This window comes from Rhea americana, unplaced genomic scaffold (genome assembly GCF_003343005.1).
Source record: "Rhea americana isolate MKP2758 unplaced genomic scaffold, rheAme1 scaffold_113, whole genome shotgun sequence".
Taxonomy (NCBI): domain Eukaryota; kingdom Metazoa; phylum Chordata; class Aves; order Rheiformes; family Rheidae; genus Rhea; species Rhea americana.
The window spans coordinates 1,674,242-1,694,285 of record NW_028185184.1 but is presented as its reverse complement, the minus strand read 5'-3'; positions in this window follow the sequence as shown (position 1 = coordinate 1,694,285).

Genomic DNA, 20,044 nt, shown 5'->3' with positions numbered 1-20,044 from the left:
TCTCAGATGCCTTTCCAAGTGAAATACATGTCTTGTGTCTTTTCTCTGAAATTGAACATAACCATACAGAAAAGTAGCCTTTACTGTGGGAAGTGAATGAGGTAAATAGAAAGCTTCTTAAGAGTAGATTTGCATGAAACAAAGAGAAGGCTAAAAGGGCAAAACTTTTCTAGGAGTCTGGTTTTAACCCTCCCCTCTAATTGGTATGGAAGTCCTTTTCCCAGTATAACTTCCACTACCTGCTTGAGTAAAAGTCTATATTGAAAATAAGGTGGCATGAATGATACCTGGACTATGTGGGTACAAGTCTTGGCTATAGACAAAGCTTTTTTTTTCTTTTTTCTTTTTTTTTTTTTTAAAAAAAAAAAAACACCAGGAACTACTGTGTTGAATTTCCAAAAGCTTGGGTTGCAGGCAGGGGACCTCTCAACCCAGACAAGGAAGTATTACTTTTGCATTTTTTCTTCATATGCAGTCTTTTAATGTATTCYTGTCTACTACAAAAAGGCTTACTGGATTTACTGCTATTTTTCAATTTTGTTTCATTTGTGAATGATGAATGGAGGATTGAAAAGGGCTTTTTAATCAGTTTGTCCTATAGATCTACTTGGAGGAATTTACTATATACGAGCTCAGAAATAGATGGATTGTATTTTGGCCCATATTTTCAAATGGGTTAGTAACTGTGTGTTTGACTGGAACACCTTTGCTTSGTGCCTGGTAGTACTAAATACACATGCTCCAAAAGAAAGGAAATAGGGAATTAACGTTGCTAAGGGGTGAGTCTGTCTCACTGAAGGACAATGGAATTTTTGCTTCTTAACTTCATAAGCCAAAAGGTAGTTCTCAGATATAACTTACCATGTGCCTGGAGACCAACAGTAATCRGCAAGTTTTAGAGGCCGAGGCTGTGTGTGTGTTTGTGTGTGTGTTTTGTTTTTGTAGGTTTGAATAGTTTTGAGTTAAGTTAGAATAATGCATCCTACATCAAAGATAAGAAGTGGTTTTTACTGTGTGAAACATAAACAGCAACTARGTTAAGTCTGAGAATTAGCTTTAGAAGAAATATATAAACCTGAATGTATAACGTTCATTTCCAGCTCATAACTATCTTGTTTGCCTGGAGAAGAGTGTATAAATATTAAAAAGYTGGATGAGCCTGGAGATTACCTCTTTAACTAGATTAATTAGACTTCATTTCTGAGTGAAAATTTAATGTATATTTTATTGGAAATATGGATAGCTTGAGTAGAATCATTGATTCTTATTAGCTAAGAAATACAAATACTGTGTTGCAGTAGGAACACTTCTGTGTAGTTTCTGTACCTGAACTTTGTAATTAAATCAAATGTGCCCATTGTAGCTAAAGATGTTTTCCAAAATATTGAGTACTTTCTTACTGCTAGTATGTCTCATGCATACCTTATACGGGTGTAGGCTGTTTTGACATTCAGGTGGAGGCAACCAATGCTGAGTTTTGAATCTGCTGCATCAGACGTTTGCGATTTCAGTTTTGAGAAGTTGTTTGTACATATTGGCTATTTCTCTTCCTCCCGATCTGTTTTTTTATTATTATTATTATTTTAGGAAAAAAAGTACATGCATAAAAATAGGATGTTTAGTTGTGAGGCCTTCTTCCCACAATGACTTGTAGAACCTGCATAAATTGATGTGTGAAAAGATAACACTTCTAATARGAAATAATCTTGACTTGATCAGTCACTTGTGGTTATAGTTTAGTTGGAAGAAAAATGAAAAATTATTGGACCAGATTGTTTTCAATGAAAGATTCTATTTTTGATGTAAAATCTCTTTAGAAATATAGAATTGGAAAAAATAAAGTATTTGCATTCATCTGCATGACACAAGCAGAGGAAGGAATCTTTCTAATTCAAATATATTCAATAGAGCTACACAGTAAAAATGAAAGACAGAAGAATTGAGCTTTTTGTGTGGTTTTGCTGAAGCAATTGGTGATTCTTTAACATCTTTCTGAACTTGCTTAGTGACACACAACCTCTGAAACAAACACTGAAAATCAAGTGGAAAAGGGGAAATTGTGTGTGTGTTCTTTTTGCACAGAAAATGAACAGATCTAAGGAATTTAAAAATCCCATGAAACAGCCTTTTATTAATGAACATGACTGCTGAATTGTTCTGCAAACAAAATCACAATTTTTAGTTTTCCTGCTAGAAACTAAAACTCCTACTAAAATGGAAGGTGGATGCTGCATTTAAAAGAAAGATACTTTCAGATTTAAAGGAATTTAAAGCTAGTTACCTCCTCACCCCCCACCAAAGTGGGCTTCATTATCCAAACCACCTGGTGGTGAGTGAGCGATGGGGAGCAGAAGGCTCAGCAGACCTGAGGATACACCTGACCCAAGGGTAAACTGCAGCAAGCACAGCTTCCAGGAAGAATGAGGAACTGTGGTGGCCAGCTTCAGCTCTGCATCTTCTGACTGGGAACCCTAACATTTATATTTTTCTACATTTATTTATCTTTTTTCAATAGTCATGTGCTTCCCAGTTCTCTCTGAGCATGGCTGAAGCAGATTTTATGTGCAGGGAATGYGGGCTGATCAGCTTTGCCTCTGCTCTACCTGTTAATCAAATTCTTAGGCAAATGTTCAGGCACAAGAAAACTTCAGTTAAGCAAATAGCAGCATAGGAAGCTTCGGTGTATGGTAACCCAAGTTACAAATTCAGTATAGTTCAGCTTTTGACCCTCCAGGAGAGGAGACAATTGGGTATTTCAAGGTATTTTGCAAAATTCCTTGTGAACTTTCTAATTATTTTTAAAGACTAGCTGTTGGTGCTTTTCTSATATGTGGAGGAGAACTTCATTTGCTAGTATAGGTAATAATGTAGGATGGTGCCTTTGCTCTTAGGAATAGCTACATAGCACTCAGTAACACTATCYCATAAAAAGAGATGAATGTTCTGATGGCTTTAGAAACTGAGAGCTATTTACAGAGTGTGTAGGGGGAAATTTTAATTTTKATTTTTTTYCTTTTCTGAATTATGTAACAGCTGATGTTTATCTTAAACCTATGTCTCCTATATTTCTAATAAATTCTATGAATCTGTTTCACTATATAAGGAAGCTGATAAAAGTTTAGAGAAGTGAGTAAAGGATGTGTGTGTGTGTGTGTGTATGTATGATGTATCCCTCAAAGTAAATAAACTTATTTTGTTCTTAAAATCTCATAATTTGAGCTTGCTTCAAGATTGTTTTAATATTCAGAATTGAAAATTCTAATGGTGTTGTCCCAGACTTTTTTAATGTATGCTATATAGAATTTRATGAAACTTACATTTGAGAATATAGTTCTTCTGAGCACAATAGTTAGCATATAAATGCTGTTTGGAGTGTTTTTGTTGGTGATGGTTTTTATCATGTTCTTTGTACTTTGTGATCACTTTCTCAAGCACTGAGACTTTTTTCCCCCCTTCATCTAATAAAGAAAAAGCTTCATAATCTGTGGAAAGATTTTCTTTCCTTTTTTTTTTTTTAAGTCAGTGATAAGATTGAGGGTATCATTCTTAAACTACTGTCAGCTAGATTAAAATCGTGTATTTTTCTTATTCAGAAAGGGCCACTTGTCTCTGAACATATTGTATGGTATCTAGAATTTTGTACAATCAGGATATAAATATGTGCCTTTATGGAGGAAGGGGAAATCTTTTAAATATAACTTTTATTTTTTTTACCTGCTCCTATTGGTTATTATGCAACAACAGTCATCCCAGTTACTCTTAAGTACTCCATAGAGCTGATTATTGCTGTAACCTCACTTGAGGCCTAATTCAGAGTGCAGTGAGGCTGATGCTGTTTGCRTTTTCCTTTCTTGGGTTTTGGAACAGACCTTTATGAATAACATTTAAAAGCAGATGAGCTCTTTGCACTGGTCTCTGTAGTGAAACAGTTTAGATCCACTTTTATGTGAAAGTTAATTTRTAGTTATTAGCACTCAATATTGTGGTAAGATGTTTATTAGAAATACTTAGAGCAGATGGAAGCAAAAGGAAACAGGCTCCTTTTCAGATAGTGTCATTTCTTTCTATCATAGCTATAAATGCCTACTATGCTATATTTAAGTACAGCAGCAAAGGCTTACAAAACTGTTCCTAAGTCTTTGAACCAAATATGCATAATGTCTGTCTGATACACCTGCAAAGTAAACACATTAGTTGAAGTAGGCACAAAGGCCAGAACTGAGGAATGTCGGAAAGCCAGCTGGAAAATGATCAGACAGAAAATAATCTGCCCCACGCTGTTAAACCTTAAATACTGAAGGCTGCTTTAACTTATCCTCTCTTTGCAGCTGCTGAAAAAGCATAATGCTGAGGAAGTGCATGGAAGAGTGCTGCTTCGGCAGCCTCTTCTGGAGATCGCACCCCTTCATGTGGCAGCCCATGTGTGCTGAGGGCGGCTGGCAAGCCACCTTCCCCACTAGCTGAAATATATGCCTGTGTGGATGCTCTATGAGCCACTTTAGTCATGTTTTGAAGTCTTCAGTCTAATAGAATGATGCACGGGGCTTTTGCTGCTCSTCTGCGTCCTGACAGAGCGTGGCAGCACAGAGGTGGGTAGAAGGTAGGTCTAACCTAAGCCCTGAWGGGACTCTTGCTGCTGGCTCCAGTGGATTTGGGATTGGGCTTTTTATGCCTTTCTCACTAACCCTTTCCACAGCTTATCCCTTATGTAAAAACTCATGCTAGGCCAGGGTAAAGCTTTCCTATCTCCCTGTGGCAGATGATTCAAAAAGACCATTAGACTCTGAGAACTGCCATCCTCCCGCCCCTAGTGTCTGGTTACCAGTAGTTCTGAGATCTTCCTGTACCTGAGGTTGTGTCCACAATGTCAGGTTTAAAAACACCCAGATGGACATTCCAAAAGCATCCAGACAGATATACCTTCAATAAATGTGTTTTAATCACTTTTCGCTTATGCTGTTCATGTAGTAATAATGAATTTCACAGTTTGRTTATGAATATATAGAAAAATGCTCCCCTTTTCTAGTTTCACATTAGCTGCATGATAATTTACATTACGGAAAATGGCAAATGTTACCTATTTCACTTTCTGCATGACATGATAAACTTTGTATATACCTATTACATCTTCTCATAATTTATCTAAACTAAAGGGGTGTGACCTCAGGAGATTTCATTTTTTGTCAAATGGAAACTTTCCATACATTTGATCTGTCACTGCACTGTTTCTAGTTCTTTCATGTTACTTGAGGGAGGTGTCCAATGCTGTAGGCACTATCTGCAAGGCGAACTCAATGGGGACTTAAATAATGACAAATAACTTCTCGCTTGCTTTTCTAATAATCCCCCAAATTTTACATGACTTTTTGTCCGCTGCTGAGCACTGATTTGATATTTACATATCCATAATGCCACCAAGCCCTCTTTTCTGAATGTTAATAGTAATTTAGAGCTCATCACTGTATATGTATAATTGTTTTCTTCTTCATGTGCATTACTTTGCATTTATCAGTGCTGAATGTCATCTGCCATTTTTATCACCTAGTTGTTCACATCTGTATGATCCTTCTGAGCCACTTTGTAGTTGAATCCAATTTGGTGTTGTCAGCAGGCTGTTATCACCTCCCTATTCTCCCTTTTCCATGTTATTTGTGAGTAGGTATTAGATAGTATTGGTTGCAGCACAGATGCCTGAAAAAACTACATGAAATCTCCRTTGTAAAAACTTACTTTTTTGTAGCCTTGATTTCCTATCTTTCCTATTTCTTCTTAAAAACCTGTGTTGATAATCTATCAGACTCTTATGCTATGACAGCTTAGTCTCTATGAGAACCTTTGTTAAGGTACTTTATAAAAACTTAGTGGAAATCTAAGCAATTTATATCAGCTGGATCAGTCTTATACAAAGCATGTCATAGAAGTTGAATAGACTTTGAATCATGACTTCCTTCAGTGAACGTAGTGTTGAATCTTCCACATGCTGTCACTTATATTCTTAACTAATGTCTAGCAACTTGTCCAATGCAGAAATCAGTGTTGCTGGTCTGTACTCCTTCCTAGTCTTCTGTGCAGACTAAACCAATTCAAATAATTCAATTCAAATAGTGAGTTATGTATAACAAGCAGTAATCTGGTAGTTTCATATTTGATTTCTCTCAGAAGTTTTGAGTGAATACCATCTTGTTTTGATGTATCTTATCTTTTTTGTTTTAAATTCTTTATTCTGAGACTACTTCCATGGACACTTCAATGCAAGATACATTGTCAAAGTTCTGCTCTGTGAAGAAGGGGAAGAAATGAAGATTTTCCTAAGCTCTTTTGCAGTGAGCCCTAGTGCAAACAGTTCATTTAACTTCTCTGACCTAAACCTCCATGAACTGATGTGAATTATCTTAAAGCCTCACAGTATCTCACTGCAAACAGAATTAGAGAATATCTGGCTTAAAAAATGAAACATTTGAAATATAGATGCATTGAGAAATGACTTTCAGACCTTCGTCAATGTAACTGATTGAATCAAATTAACACCTTTCAGTGGCTTTCTATGTGCTCGTGAGGTGTAGCTTTGAGTTATAAAGTTTGGAGGGTTCCTGCGGTATTCTTTAAGTGTTGTTAAAGCATAAGGTATGTTTGAAGTAAGAATGTGAAAGTTATCCAGGCACTGATGTTCAGAAATACTGTATCTTGCAGAAGGCTCTGCTCTACCTTCTGCATTACAAAAACTTACGATGTTGTTTCCTCTGCTGTCTTTGTTTCTTGTGTTTGCACATCTGTTGATGCTCTTCCTCTTAGAAGTTACCTTGTCAAAATCTTCCGTCTTATTCAAATGATCTGCATACTAGCTTCCTTGAAGTAAAACATGTAATCAATTTCTAAAGATATTACAAGTGTTATATCACCATAACAGCCCTGTAAGGACCAAATCTTACTAGTACTTTTGAAATGGAAATTACAAGTCCAATCAATGTATTACTACTAATGTTATCTTTGACCCACATACCAACCCTTCAACCTCTGTGTAAGAAGCAAATCACAGAAATTCTCCATTCATAGAGGGAGCACCAAAGAAAGGCCAGTTCCATTATATACTGCCTTCCACATTACGCTGTTCTTTGGACATCAGGTTTCCTTTTTATGCAATTAGAATGTTATTATCTGTTCCTAATGGCTCTGACTTATCTGTGACTTTCACCTAACAGCAACAACAGTAGCCCACTGGGACTCATTCTCCTATATTCACTTATGTCCCTAGCAGATGCTTAAAGAGAACTGCAGAAGTTAATGTCTCCTATATCCACCTAATTAACTTTACATAAAAACAAAATACAAGGTAGCAAAGAGCATGATATGTGTGGTTACACAACAGATGTCTGGCATGACCCAACAACCCGTGTTTGCTAATCTTGCTTATTATTAGTGCATGGCTTTTCTCTGGTGTGTTGATTTTCTTTTCTTTTTTTTCCCCCTCTCTCCCTCTCTCTCTTTTTGCTTGTTTGTTTCACTAGACTCACTAGGAGAAAGAACAGGTGTTATTGCTATAACCTGGGAAAGAGCAGATGCTATTGCTATAACCTGGAAAATATGCCCTGAACTTTAATAGCAATAGTGTGGTTTTTTCTTTCCTCCAAATAATCAAAACAATAAGCTTGTCTTTGTGGGATTTCTTTATTTAAATTTTCAGGGAAAGTAAAATTATAACTTAGGTCATTAGGCTTCAGTTCTGAAGATTTCAAATCAAGTCTCTGCTCTGATACACAGTTCATAATTTTGGACAGATAACTTAGGGAACTGAGGTACAAAGATGCTATCATTACAGCAAGAGTAATATTTTTCTATTTCTCAGGGTGCTAATATAGAGTCTGCTGATATGATAATTACTGATATGACTTAGATTTATTTTTATTTGTAGTGATTCTCACTTACTCAAAGCATTGAGAACCGATACTTCTAATTCTCAGCATTTTGCCAACATTGCAGCTATTTTTTTTTGGGGGGGGGGGAATAGGGGTAAGCATTTACTAAATGTTTTTGACAGTTGAAGTGTTGTTGTTTGAAAGTGATTTTTTTTATATATACATCTTGGCTACAAAGAAGCATGTGTTATGATTTATAACAACAGCCAAATGGTTTTGAGGATAAAATGATTAAAAGGTCAAATATAGCCTTGTTTAATAGGGGGAAAAGATGCTGTGTTTAATTTTTTCCTTTTGTTTTCTCAGAAACAAACTGTTCTGTGGAGAATTGTTCTGTGCGAGAAAACAACAGGTTCTATAGTGAACCAAAATCGGCAGTCATTTGTCAATCCTAAGCAAGATTTCCATACCACAGTGGTTCATTTCCTTCTTTCAAAGTCTGACACTGTGTTTCTCATTCCGTTTCCCTGCTTTTTCCCTACTTGTGCTTGTTTGTTGCAGGAGTTCATTCCCCACACTTCTAATCTAACTTTCCTAAGAAAATCACATTTGTTGTATGCTGCCTTCTCTGTAATTTATCCTAATTTACATTTCCATGAGCAAAAAAAGCCCAATGTTTTTTGTCTACAATTTAAGAGAAAGAGAAACCTCTACAATTAAATACTAAACCGATGCAAAGTATCATACACTGTCATTGTCTGCTTTTTGTTTGCATTTCCATCTGAAACGCATCAGCAAATGATAGATAGCTACTTTATTGCTGCTGCGTTGATCTAGAAAGTGCTTCTCTCTTCAAAGATGTAATTCACCCTGGGGGGCTGGGGGAAGGGAGTATGTTTGTTACTAAGCTGCATGCGTCATATGGCTGAACTCCTGGTACCTCATGATGCTCCTGACTTACTACAGGTCTGGAACAAGTAGAGAGGAAAGCAATGAGTGGAAATAAAGCAGAGAGCAAGTGGAAATAAAGCAAATAGAAGTTAACTCATTCTAAGAAAAATTTTTAACATACTCTGTCCTTCACAATTCTCATTCTTCAAATGTTTTCACTGAAGTCTTTGAAATTAGCTAGTCCCTAAGTGACATCCGTTTAGGGATTAGCTAGTCATGTAAGGATCAGTGTTTAAGTATGGGCTTGTTCTCTCTTCAACCCATCTGTCATTTTTCTGACATAATACATTAATTTCCATAGCAACAGCCTCTAATGTTACCAATAGGATTATTATGACTTTGCTGCAGGATCAAGCAAAAGAAGCTGGACTGGTCTGGAATAAACTCTTATCCAAGCACAGACAATCTGAAATAATAGGAAAGCTGTTATAAAAGCCATAGTTAAGTCTACCTTCCTATCAAAAACAGACAAACGTATGAGTAAAATGTAGTGTGAACCATCAGCATTTATAGCTTTTAGTTACATCCACTTGMTTGGGCTTATTTCAGGTTTAGTTTGAGTCCAAGAGATGCACAGCCCTGGCCTAAATCCCTTGTTGCTTTTTAAGTAATTAAAAAATACATTCTGTTATCCTAACATTAGCATATTCTACATCACTCTAAATATAACTCATTTTAGTAGTATAATTGAAAAAGTCATTTTCATTTCAATAGTCTGTGATGAAACACATGCATTAATGCTATGTTTAAACTAATATTTCTGTGGAATTAAAATTTCATATTAAATCTCTAACAAATCTGGCACAAAAATTCCCACCTCAGCTTGGTACTCCTCTGGGGGTGTCACTGTGATCTACATCTCATGACCACTTCTGCAAGCTGTCTTTGATGGTTTTGACTAGCCTGGCAAAACTTTCCAGTATATGATAGCTTCCTCACCACCACCCCTCCCTGGGTAGTATTTGTAGAGTCACAGTGCTGGGAGTCTTCCAGTCCATCCCTCAGTCAAAGCCAAATTCAATTGTAACTAAGTCATTCCTAAAAACAGCCTGGACAAGTGTTTCTTATGTTTCTAAGGACCTCCGGTGATAGAAATATCCCTGCCTTTCTGGATAGTGCTTTCCTATCCTTATGATTAACACTTTTTCTTGTCTCTAACCTGAATCTCCCTTCCTGTACATTAATGTCACAGGCATGACTTTCAGTAGCTTAATTCAGGCTGAATTAGTCAGAATTAGGCTAGCAGTCTTGAAAGTGTTGCTTCATTCTGTTATGTTCGTAGCCATACCACAGCTGGGAGTTAGGCCGGTCCCTGGTACAACCTGATCTGGTATATTTGTCTCTTTCTAGATGCAGAATATAGACCCCACTATTAATCAGGATATTGTGAAGCTGAATTGTAAAATGAATTAGAACACTGTCAGTTACCATGTTGTTTAATTAACAGATTTTCCATACTAAAATAGTCAAAGAACTATATCCCTCACCAGTCAAATGGTGCTGTATGTCACTATTAAATCTAGAAGGGAAAACAACCATCCTACTAGCAGAATGACAAAGCTGACTTTGAAGACTATAGGACTACATAGTTATATCAAGCAATAAAAGCTATACATGGAGAAGCTGTTATATTTTATTAAGCTAATGGACAAAGGCATATGGAAGTTCACTACTGGCAAAGATACTTAAGTCTAGAAAACACTTTAATAAAAAGTGTTGTGGGTTTGATGAGATCACCTAGATATACAGGGGAAAATGAGCTGTTGAGATCCACTTAGAAATTCAAGGTGGTCTTCTGGAACGCTTCAAAGTGAGATGATCTTTGGTGCAGATACTACCTCCATCCTTGCTAATGTTAATGTCATCTCAAATTCCAAGCCATATGGGCATTGCCTTGAAATCCTCTGTGACTTAAGGTTGGCCTAGCCAAAAAAATTCAGATATATTGTTAATGAACCTTGTCTGTACTACTAAGATAACTTGAACTGTTAGACTGATAGGACACAAGTTGGAATAATGGTAAATTCTGAGTGTGTGTGTGTGTGCATACAAAAGTGCTCTATTTTTGCCCATTATAAAAATTTGAGTGCAACAGGGAACCAAGTTACTTGAATTTTTTTCTTCCTTAAAACCAGACTCAACACCTACTCTGCCAGTTGCTTCTTGGATGTATACAACACTTGCACAAACAATGAGGCACAAAAATCCTTACCAGCTTAGAGGTTGGTGAGGCTATTGCTCTTTGTTAATGTACATTGCCTGTGTATTGTATAAAATATGATCCCAGCTCTTGGTGAACTGTTTCTGAAACTCATTTTTCTAAGCAAATTGTATCCTTTATAATGTCCAAGTTTGTAACTACCTATGAAAAATCCCTGTAACTTGCAGTATCTTCCTTGCAACAAGTCTGAACATTTCTTTTGAAATCTATTCCACAACTTCAGATCCTCTTGCAGATGTGTCTGATTGCCCATGGTATCCTGCTCCCTACTGAGATGTGTTATCTCTACTTCAATCCCTATGATCAAGGTCCCAATGTTTTATAGCTTATTAGGAAGCTTGACTTCTAAATACATGCCTGTCTTTGTGAATCATCAGCCTGTTCTTCTCTTAACAGGGCTCCTAGTGTTGCTTCCTCACCTGTTATTTCCCTTCAGGAGCTAAAGCTTATTTCACTAATTTATCCCATAGTCTGCAACAAACAAGAATTCACTGAAATAGTGAGACCCTGGGGCAACTTAACTTTCTATGTCATGGCCTATTCTGACGTAGTGCTGGACAGACTATTGCCCAAGATTTGTTAAAGAATTACTCCTGGGAATCAAAGTCTTTTACATTAAAGTCCAGAGGGTTCTCTGGTAGCATTTAAATGAAGATTTAATGGCATAATTCACAAGCCAGATCACAGAGGTGGTTGGTGGCAAGAAGATGAAGAGTATGACAAGAAGGCTTCAAGAGAGAATAAACTGATTCACTCTTCAGGTGTCAACCTCAGAGGGAAGATGTTCAGCCCACTCCCTGTTATTTGCTGTAGTCATTTCATCCCTACATACTCATGCTCTTCTGTCCCTGCTGCTCATTTCAGATTTCCTACAAGAGTATACTGTAAGTACACTTCGATATATAATCTGAAATATTTGGAAATACCTTGTGGGATATACTCAGATTGTGTTTTGGCAGTGGCCCAACTCATTCAAATTGGCTGAAGTTTGGGTCTGGAATGTGTTACTCCCCCACACCCTCCTAGCCTCCTCCACCCTCAATCTTTAGTGAGCAGACAGTTTTCTTCCAATAACCATGCAACATCAAGCTTGGAATTGCATCTGATTCACTTGGTGAAGCTGTTTGTGCTGCTGTTGAAGTGGCTGCTAAATTGAAGAGCATTGCTCTTTCCTTCTTGCTCAATGAGCCACTGCCTGAATATGGTATACATCAAAGCCTTTGTACCTATCACATCTTCACTTTGGATCCTACTGCCTATGTTGGTGCAGCTGCTCCCTTGGCTAGTGTACATCATTCCCTGGCATTAGCGACAAATGACCCTGTGGCTGCGGGCCACATCTCAGAAGGCTGCAATCATCGCACAAAATACCACTGCCAAAATGCACTGTGATTTCACAGGCTTTCACATGGACATCTGGGAGTTTTGGCTTTCACAGCCATAGCAGTCATTCCCTGCAGAGGCTTCTGCTGCTGGGACCCCTGATGTGTTTCCGTCTGAAGACCTGGGTGCCATGGTGTTCTGCCTTGCTGCCTCTGCCAGGAAATCAGCTCCTGTTTCCCTCCAGTAGCTCAGCTGAGGTTGCAGCCTGTATAGCTGCTAGGGAGACCTTGGTGATCAGCCCTCGATCACTACTCCTGTGAAATACTTTTTTTAACCTTGCTATCCTCCCCTGAGGAGTGTCCTGACCATCTTTCTTACTGGATCTTGTCGTTAGTTGTCTGACCCTACCTGCTAGGTCCCCACTGTTAATTCTTTTTCTGGCTTCCCATCTCAGACAACCCAGTCTCGTTTCTCAGGGCCTACGGCCCCCTTCAGCCTTTCCCAAAGTGTGCTGAGAACCTCTTTGTGTGAACATTGCAACTAAATAAATATTTGAGATACATGTTTTTGACGTTTCTGCTCAGTTATCACTGTTATAATTTTTCCAGAACAAAAAGCGGTCATGTTTAGACAGTCTCTAAGTATTAGATCATTCTCGCTTGGGCCCTCGCTTGGGAAAAGAGCAGATTTGAGAGCAGCCCTGTCTGCATCTTTTGCATAGGCCAACCAGATATTCATACTTGACTACATGATGATTAGCTCTGCATCACTGCAGCAAACATTTTGCTGAGGCTTATATAGTCCTAGAAGGATTGGCTCATGGTAGTGTGAAATTGCAACAGCTGAAATAAACATAAAATAAGACACATGGCAAGAAAAAAAACCCAATGGATTGATACATTTAAATCTCAAATGTATCAAAATATTGGCGATTAAGACTGCTCATCACCTTTTTCATCTAGGCTGTATTTGCAGGGCTTTACACCCCTGATGCTATCACTATTTTTTGCTAAATGCTCTAAAACAATCCCAAGGAGGTTGCTACTAGTAAACGTACTGACATTTATCTCACACAATAACTTCTTGCCCATTTCAAATGATATTCTGTAAGCAGCTTGAGTGTGTTTTTGGTGAAACAGCTGATATGTCAGTGTCTCTGAGCTGGACAAGATAAAAGATGAATAATGTCAACATATCATAGATCTTTTTTGTGTAAGAATTTTAGAGTAAGAATTTTAAAGTAATGTTACGCACTTTACTTACCAAAGTGGATTTACCGTACCGCATACCAAACAACAGCTCACCCTTTCTGTCCTTCTGCAAGAGAATAATGTTGTGCTTCAATACATGGATAATTTGTCTTTGTGCTAATCACTGAATTAATGAGATTTACATACCAATTTCTTCCTCCGCTTCTCCCTCGTTGTGTACGTGCACACATAGATATTTTATTTCTGGACAGAAAAAAAAAAAAAAAAAAAAAAGAAAAGAAAAGAAAAGAAAAAAGACCAGGTTTTCAGAAGTTGAATGGAATGATTTCCACGGAAATTACTTGGACTGTGATTACTGAGTACTTTGGAAGCTTGTCCATTTTTATTTAGAAGCTTCATTGTTAAATCCTACATTTCCACTTTTAAATTTTGATTCTCCTAATATATTTAGTTAGCTAGTATCACAGAAGCTGCCTAATATAAGCCACTGCTAAGCATTAAATAAAATTTACTAAATTACCAAATATATTACTAAAAATATTTAGTAAATTTTATTGAATTTAGTAATTAAAAGAATGGACATTACTAGCATCTGCAATATAAATGTTATTTTTGTCACTATAGTTGAACATTTTTGTACAAGATAACCTAAGAGGGAATTCAACTCTGTAATACTGAAAACAGTGAGAACAATGTTTTCTTAGAAATTTAGTTATAGTCAGTCTTTGTAAATATTTTTAATTTAACAAAATCATTTTAGTTATTCAAGACATAAATGTTTATTAGTTTTTTAAAAATGTAGAACGGACACAAAAGAAATCATGTTCTGGTAGAATATTAGCATTAGCTCTACTGTTTAGATTTTTTATTGTTATTATTACTATTCTGTTGTAAAAGTTCTTGCAAACTGCAACACTTGTTTAAAATCTGTTTTCAAAAAAAAAAATAGAGGAGTGAAAATTTGGTGTATTTTGGTGTGTGCCATGTTGACAGTAGAAAATATTAATAGCGACGTTCTTCCCTTGGTTTAACTTTAAAAAAACAAGGGAAGAATATTGTCAGCCCCTGTGTAGGTGATTTAGTTCCTGCTTGTTTCTCTCTCAGTACTGCCAGCTCAGTAGATGTGCTGCTACTGAGGARGAAGCTAGTGTTTCTCTCTGAAGCATYAGCTCTGGTGTTGTTTTCCTGCAGTGGGAAATAGTCAAGTACATAATGAGCCTGCCATATAAATAGCAACTTCTCTCCTCCTTATGTAGATTCTTTTTTCTATGGTTAGTTTTGATTCTGGATAACATAAGGGAACTGAGAGTCCTGTAGATTACAATAACTATTAAGCTAAAAAGTATCTTCAGAAGCTCAAATTCAGGGCTTAAGACTGTAGCAGCCTGGAAAAAAAAGCCCACACAAATGGATTCAGGAAAACAAAATCGGATTTCTTATGAAAAACTCTTCTATTCTTCAATTCATCGTAAGACCTGACCAAATATCTTAAAACATATGCTTTAAGTTTTAAGATAAAAAAAACATGCTTTACTTCTTCAGGCAGAGATATAAACAACATCCATTATAGCTGCTTAAAAATATACTTTCTCCCCCAATGACCTTATAATTATATGACAAGATAAACAGAGCTATGAAAGGAGTTTCTCTATTTCTAATCCACCTATCTAATCCACTACTTTGTAAAAATGATGTTCAGATGTGATTTTTAATATTTTAAAATCAAATAATTTTTATGTCAGCATTTGACATAGTTCTTTTGCTAATACTACATACACTATCTTCCAGATAGTTATATAAAACTGGAGAAATATGAGCAGAAATGCAGATTTGAAAGAGGTGCTTTTGCATTTTTGTTTTTAATCCTTGCTTGATGTACTTCAGTAACCTTCTTAGTGCTTTTATGTCAGCTAATACTAGGTATATTTATAGGGTAAGATCGGCCACATGCCCTTACAAGAGATGCAGATGTTCTTATTAGAAAATGATAACTCCTTAGTGCTTTACAAATGTATATGCAGATACAGCTACATCTCTTAAGGACTGAAAGTTGCTAATAGCTTAATCTAGTAGTAAACGGAAAGTCAAGTACAAGATGGCTTCAGTAAGTAGCAGGCAAAGCATTGCCTCGTACGTTGCCAGGGAAGAGGATCACAGGAGAATATTTTTGTCTGCAATTCCTTATGTGTTTATTATGCTTTGTGTAAGTCATTAACTCATCAACACTTCCTTTGTCCTTGGCAAATATTAGGAGTACAGGATGCTATTAATGTCTTCTGCAAGTAAATGCATCTTGGTAGTATTACATTCTGTATACAGGACTTTTGTCTTTTGTTTGGACTTACCTTTCCACTGAAGAGACCAATAGACTGATGCAAAATCCACTGAAATGAATGGAGAGATTCCTTCTGGATAATTAAATCAGACTTTAAAAGAGACAGGAAAAATCTCCTCACATTCTCTTTCTTATTCTTCATGCTGCTTCTTGTGCAAGCCTATAAGGTCTTTGTTTCAGATAAAATGTTCATATGTTCATGAACCTAGGAGCGTCCTGTGTGTGCAATTTAGGGTGTTTACCTGTGAATTTTTGACCAAATGTAAGATCATCACTTTGGAGTTGCACCAAATGTCTTTCTAGTTCATCAGTGTATCTCCAACAGTGGCCAAAAGCAGCTGCCTGGAGAAGAGTATAAGAATAGGAAAAGCATGTACGATACTTTAATACTGTTTCAACATTCAACTTTTCCCAGCTCAAGGACTTCCTTAGCCAGATATGGCCTCTGTAATAACCCTCGATGGATTTTCTTTCATGAAATTGTCGTGTTTGGCCCATGTAAAATTTCAGCAGCTATGACATCATCTGCTAAGGAGTTCAATGGAGAACCATCAGATTTTGTTTGTTTTGAATCAGGATGCTACCAAGTTCCTTTGCCTCCTAATTCTTGTACAGAAAGAGATGGTAATTGATTTTTGTGTACCTTAACTTAAGGTATACTTAAGGTATAAGGTAACTTAAGGTATACCTTAACTTAAGGTATATTTTTTGTGATATAACTTAAGGTGTACCTTAATGTAAGGTATACTTTTTGTATACCTTTGTCATGCCACTCAAGAGATTGTCATCACTGTTTCCAGGCTGACATGTACTAGGTTACTGAGCCATTCCTTGTACAGAAGCAATTCCAAATTTCTGGTTAGACTTGTTGTCCTTCTCTGAATGCTGCATTTCTGCTATCTCCTTTTGAAACCAAGCAACAAGAACTGCACACGCTACTCAATATATGAGTGACGTGGATTTATACAACAGCATAATATTGTTCCGTACTGCTTTTACACTAATTCATAGTGTTCAGTCTGGTTTTGACTGTTACTGAACACTGAACTAGCATTGTTGTTGAAGCATCTATCATAAATCCCAAATTTTCCTCTGAAAGGTCAGGTAAGAGCCAGTCATTGTGTGTGTGAAATTATCTGTGTTTTCTCCCCCATTTCTACAGTTTCATATTTATCTACACAGAATTTTATCTGCTGTCAATAAGGATAATTTCGAAAGGGCCTTCAACAGTTCTTCAAAATCCACCCTGAATAACCCAGTATAATCAGCAATCTTTGTCACCTCCTTATTCACACCCATTTACAGATGACTTATCTGATCATTCGTTCATTGAACAGTACAAGCCCTACACGTCACTGAAGAGCTTCACTTGTAGCTTTTCTTCATTGTGAAAAAGTAACCGTTTACTCTTCTCTGTTTCCATTACTTTAAACAATTATTGATCTACAAGGACCTCTCCTCTTATGCCACTGCTACTTGTGGGTTTGTTGTTCTCTTTATAAGAACGTTAACTTAGGATTCAGGTTGACATTAATACTTTATTATAATTCCTTCTACCTTACTGACTTTGTACGTGAACCTTACCGGGCTGTAGATTCTCATATCCCTTCTGGAGCCCTTTCAGAAAATCAACATCACATTTCTTGGCATACTAGCCTCAYGTACCAAGGCAGTATTAGGGGTATCTGTGCTACTAATTCACTTCTTTCACTTCTGAGTTCTTCCGGGACTGCTAAAACAATACTACCTGGCTCTGGCAACTTGCTGCAGTGAGTGCTGAGAGAGCTGGGACTGTTTAGCCTTGATAGCAAAAAGGCTCCGAGGGGAATCTTACCAGTGTTTATAAATGTCTGATGGGAGGGTATAAAGAGGACAGGACCAGACTCTTCTGAGTGGTGCCCAGTGACAGGACAAAATGTGATGGACACAAACCAAAACGCAGGAAATTCCACTTAAACACGACAGAAGAAAACCCAAAGGGCTGGAACAAGTTACCAGAGTGGTTGTGGAGTCTACATCCTTGGGCATATTCAAAACCTGACTGGACACAGTTCTGGGCAACATGCTGTCGTTAACCCTGTTTGAGCAAGGGAGTGGGACTAGATGGTCTCCAGAGGCCCAACTTCATTCTGTGAGTCTCTAAATACATAGAATAGGATTCACAAATAGAAGAGGAAAGAGAGGGGAAAAGGGAAGGAAGAGGAAAAGTGAAAGGGGAAGGCATACACAGACATACACATAGATTTCATGGATGTTATATTTTTTTCCAGTGAAGATTTACCTGCTAATATATTACCAGAAGAAAAGTACTGGGGAAAAAAAAAGTGTTTTCAGAAGCTTCCAAGTGCCTTGTCAGTTATTGTGAAAAGTTGATATTTCTTGGAAGATCAGCCTATTACTCTCATTGCAGTTATGGTAAGTAAAGCAACAGATGCTTTCCATTTTTTCAGCATTTCTATACCTACACATTAAAACAAGAGTTCTCTTATAAATAGAATATAGTGGGGAAGAAAGTCATTTAAAATGTCTGTTATTTTCTTTAAATTACCTAATAAGGGTTGTTTTTCATTTACTGCACTGAGATTTTAAACCTTCTCATTTGTCATCCAATTAAATACATTTTAGAAAGTATTTTACTTTGGCAAAAATTATGGGATGAATCTCTTGTATCTTCTTTTATTTGAATCTTTAACTTGTGGCAATTGATCCAAACTACTCTGTATTTCCTGAAACCGCTTGAGAGCTTGTTACAGGCCACACTAATTACTCTGCCATTTTTCTGTTCCAACCACTTTCTTTCCATGGTCAGTGAAGCCTCTCTCCCCATGAGGGTTGACATTCAGTGCATTTTCCAACCAAGAGTTCCCAAGAAAGGGTGTCTGAGAAGTGAATTTACCTGAAAGTTGAAGTCCATGCTTGTCTAAACTTCCTTGAGAAGCAAGAGCAAATTGCAAACAAATGTGGTGTGTGTACATGGTAGTTGACTTGCACACACAGTATATCTGATGCCTTCTCAGGTGCACCCACCCTTGATAGTTGCTCTGCGTCCTGGGTTTGATCACAGGGACGTGTAACAGCACTATTCAGACAGAACTATTCATGCTACTAAAAAAGTTTTGAAATGTTGAGCAACATTGTTAAAAAGCTTCAAATTGTTGTCCTGACAAGTGTGAAGTCTATCTTCAGCTATCATCTAACCTGGTGATAATGATTTGATTCAACCTCAAAGTAAAGCTATTAAGTAATGTTCAGGCTGAGTGGTTAGACCATATCTCACAAATCACTTGGCTGAATGCCTGTAGTACAGGATCTGTATCAAGCTTCTAATGAAATGTGTTTTGGACTAGATGGAAATTGCACTGGTTTAATATAGTGACTTCTTGTTTGAAGTGTGACTAGAATTCTAATCATATGTAAGAAATTGCAGCTGATTCAATTTGGCCCACATAGGCCAATTTCTGCTTTTCTGAAGTCAAGAGAACTCATTCTGCTTTGCATCAGTACAACTGAGATATGACACAGACCCATTTCCATTGGAGAGGCTGCCTAAAATTTGGCCTCTCATATCATATTCTTGGCTCATCACAAGTAATTTCTTAGGAATAGTTCTCTTTGAATTTCAATTATCACTAGCCTCAGATGTTTACTAAGATGGAACCGACCATATTCCAAAATATTTTTGGTTTTACGGTGCAATCACACTTGTGAACCTTTTCAGGTATGTAAGAATTTATCTTATGATATCTAGTAAGATTTAGTAAGATGCATTTACAGCTGTTGATTTTTTCGCATTAGACCCTACTGCCGTAGAATAAAGTTTCACCATTGTATCACTCTGCAGGTATCAGTTATTCTGATAAAATTTTTTCAGGTCTAGATCATTCTCCCATCTTATTTTCTCAGGGTAAAAAGTAAAAAACAGTGAATATAAATAAAGAGAAGAAAATTTTATTGCAAGTACAATATTATTGCTGAACAATGGCAAATCACAATTGGATTTGGTGATATAGTTCAGCTGTGGCACATCTTCTGTGATGACAATGTGACAAACTTAAACATTTATTTATTTAAATGTATTTTATTTACTTAAACCAGAAAGTAAACTGTACTAAGTCCAGACTGCATTAAGTGCAGTGGAAAACAGAAAGGC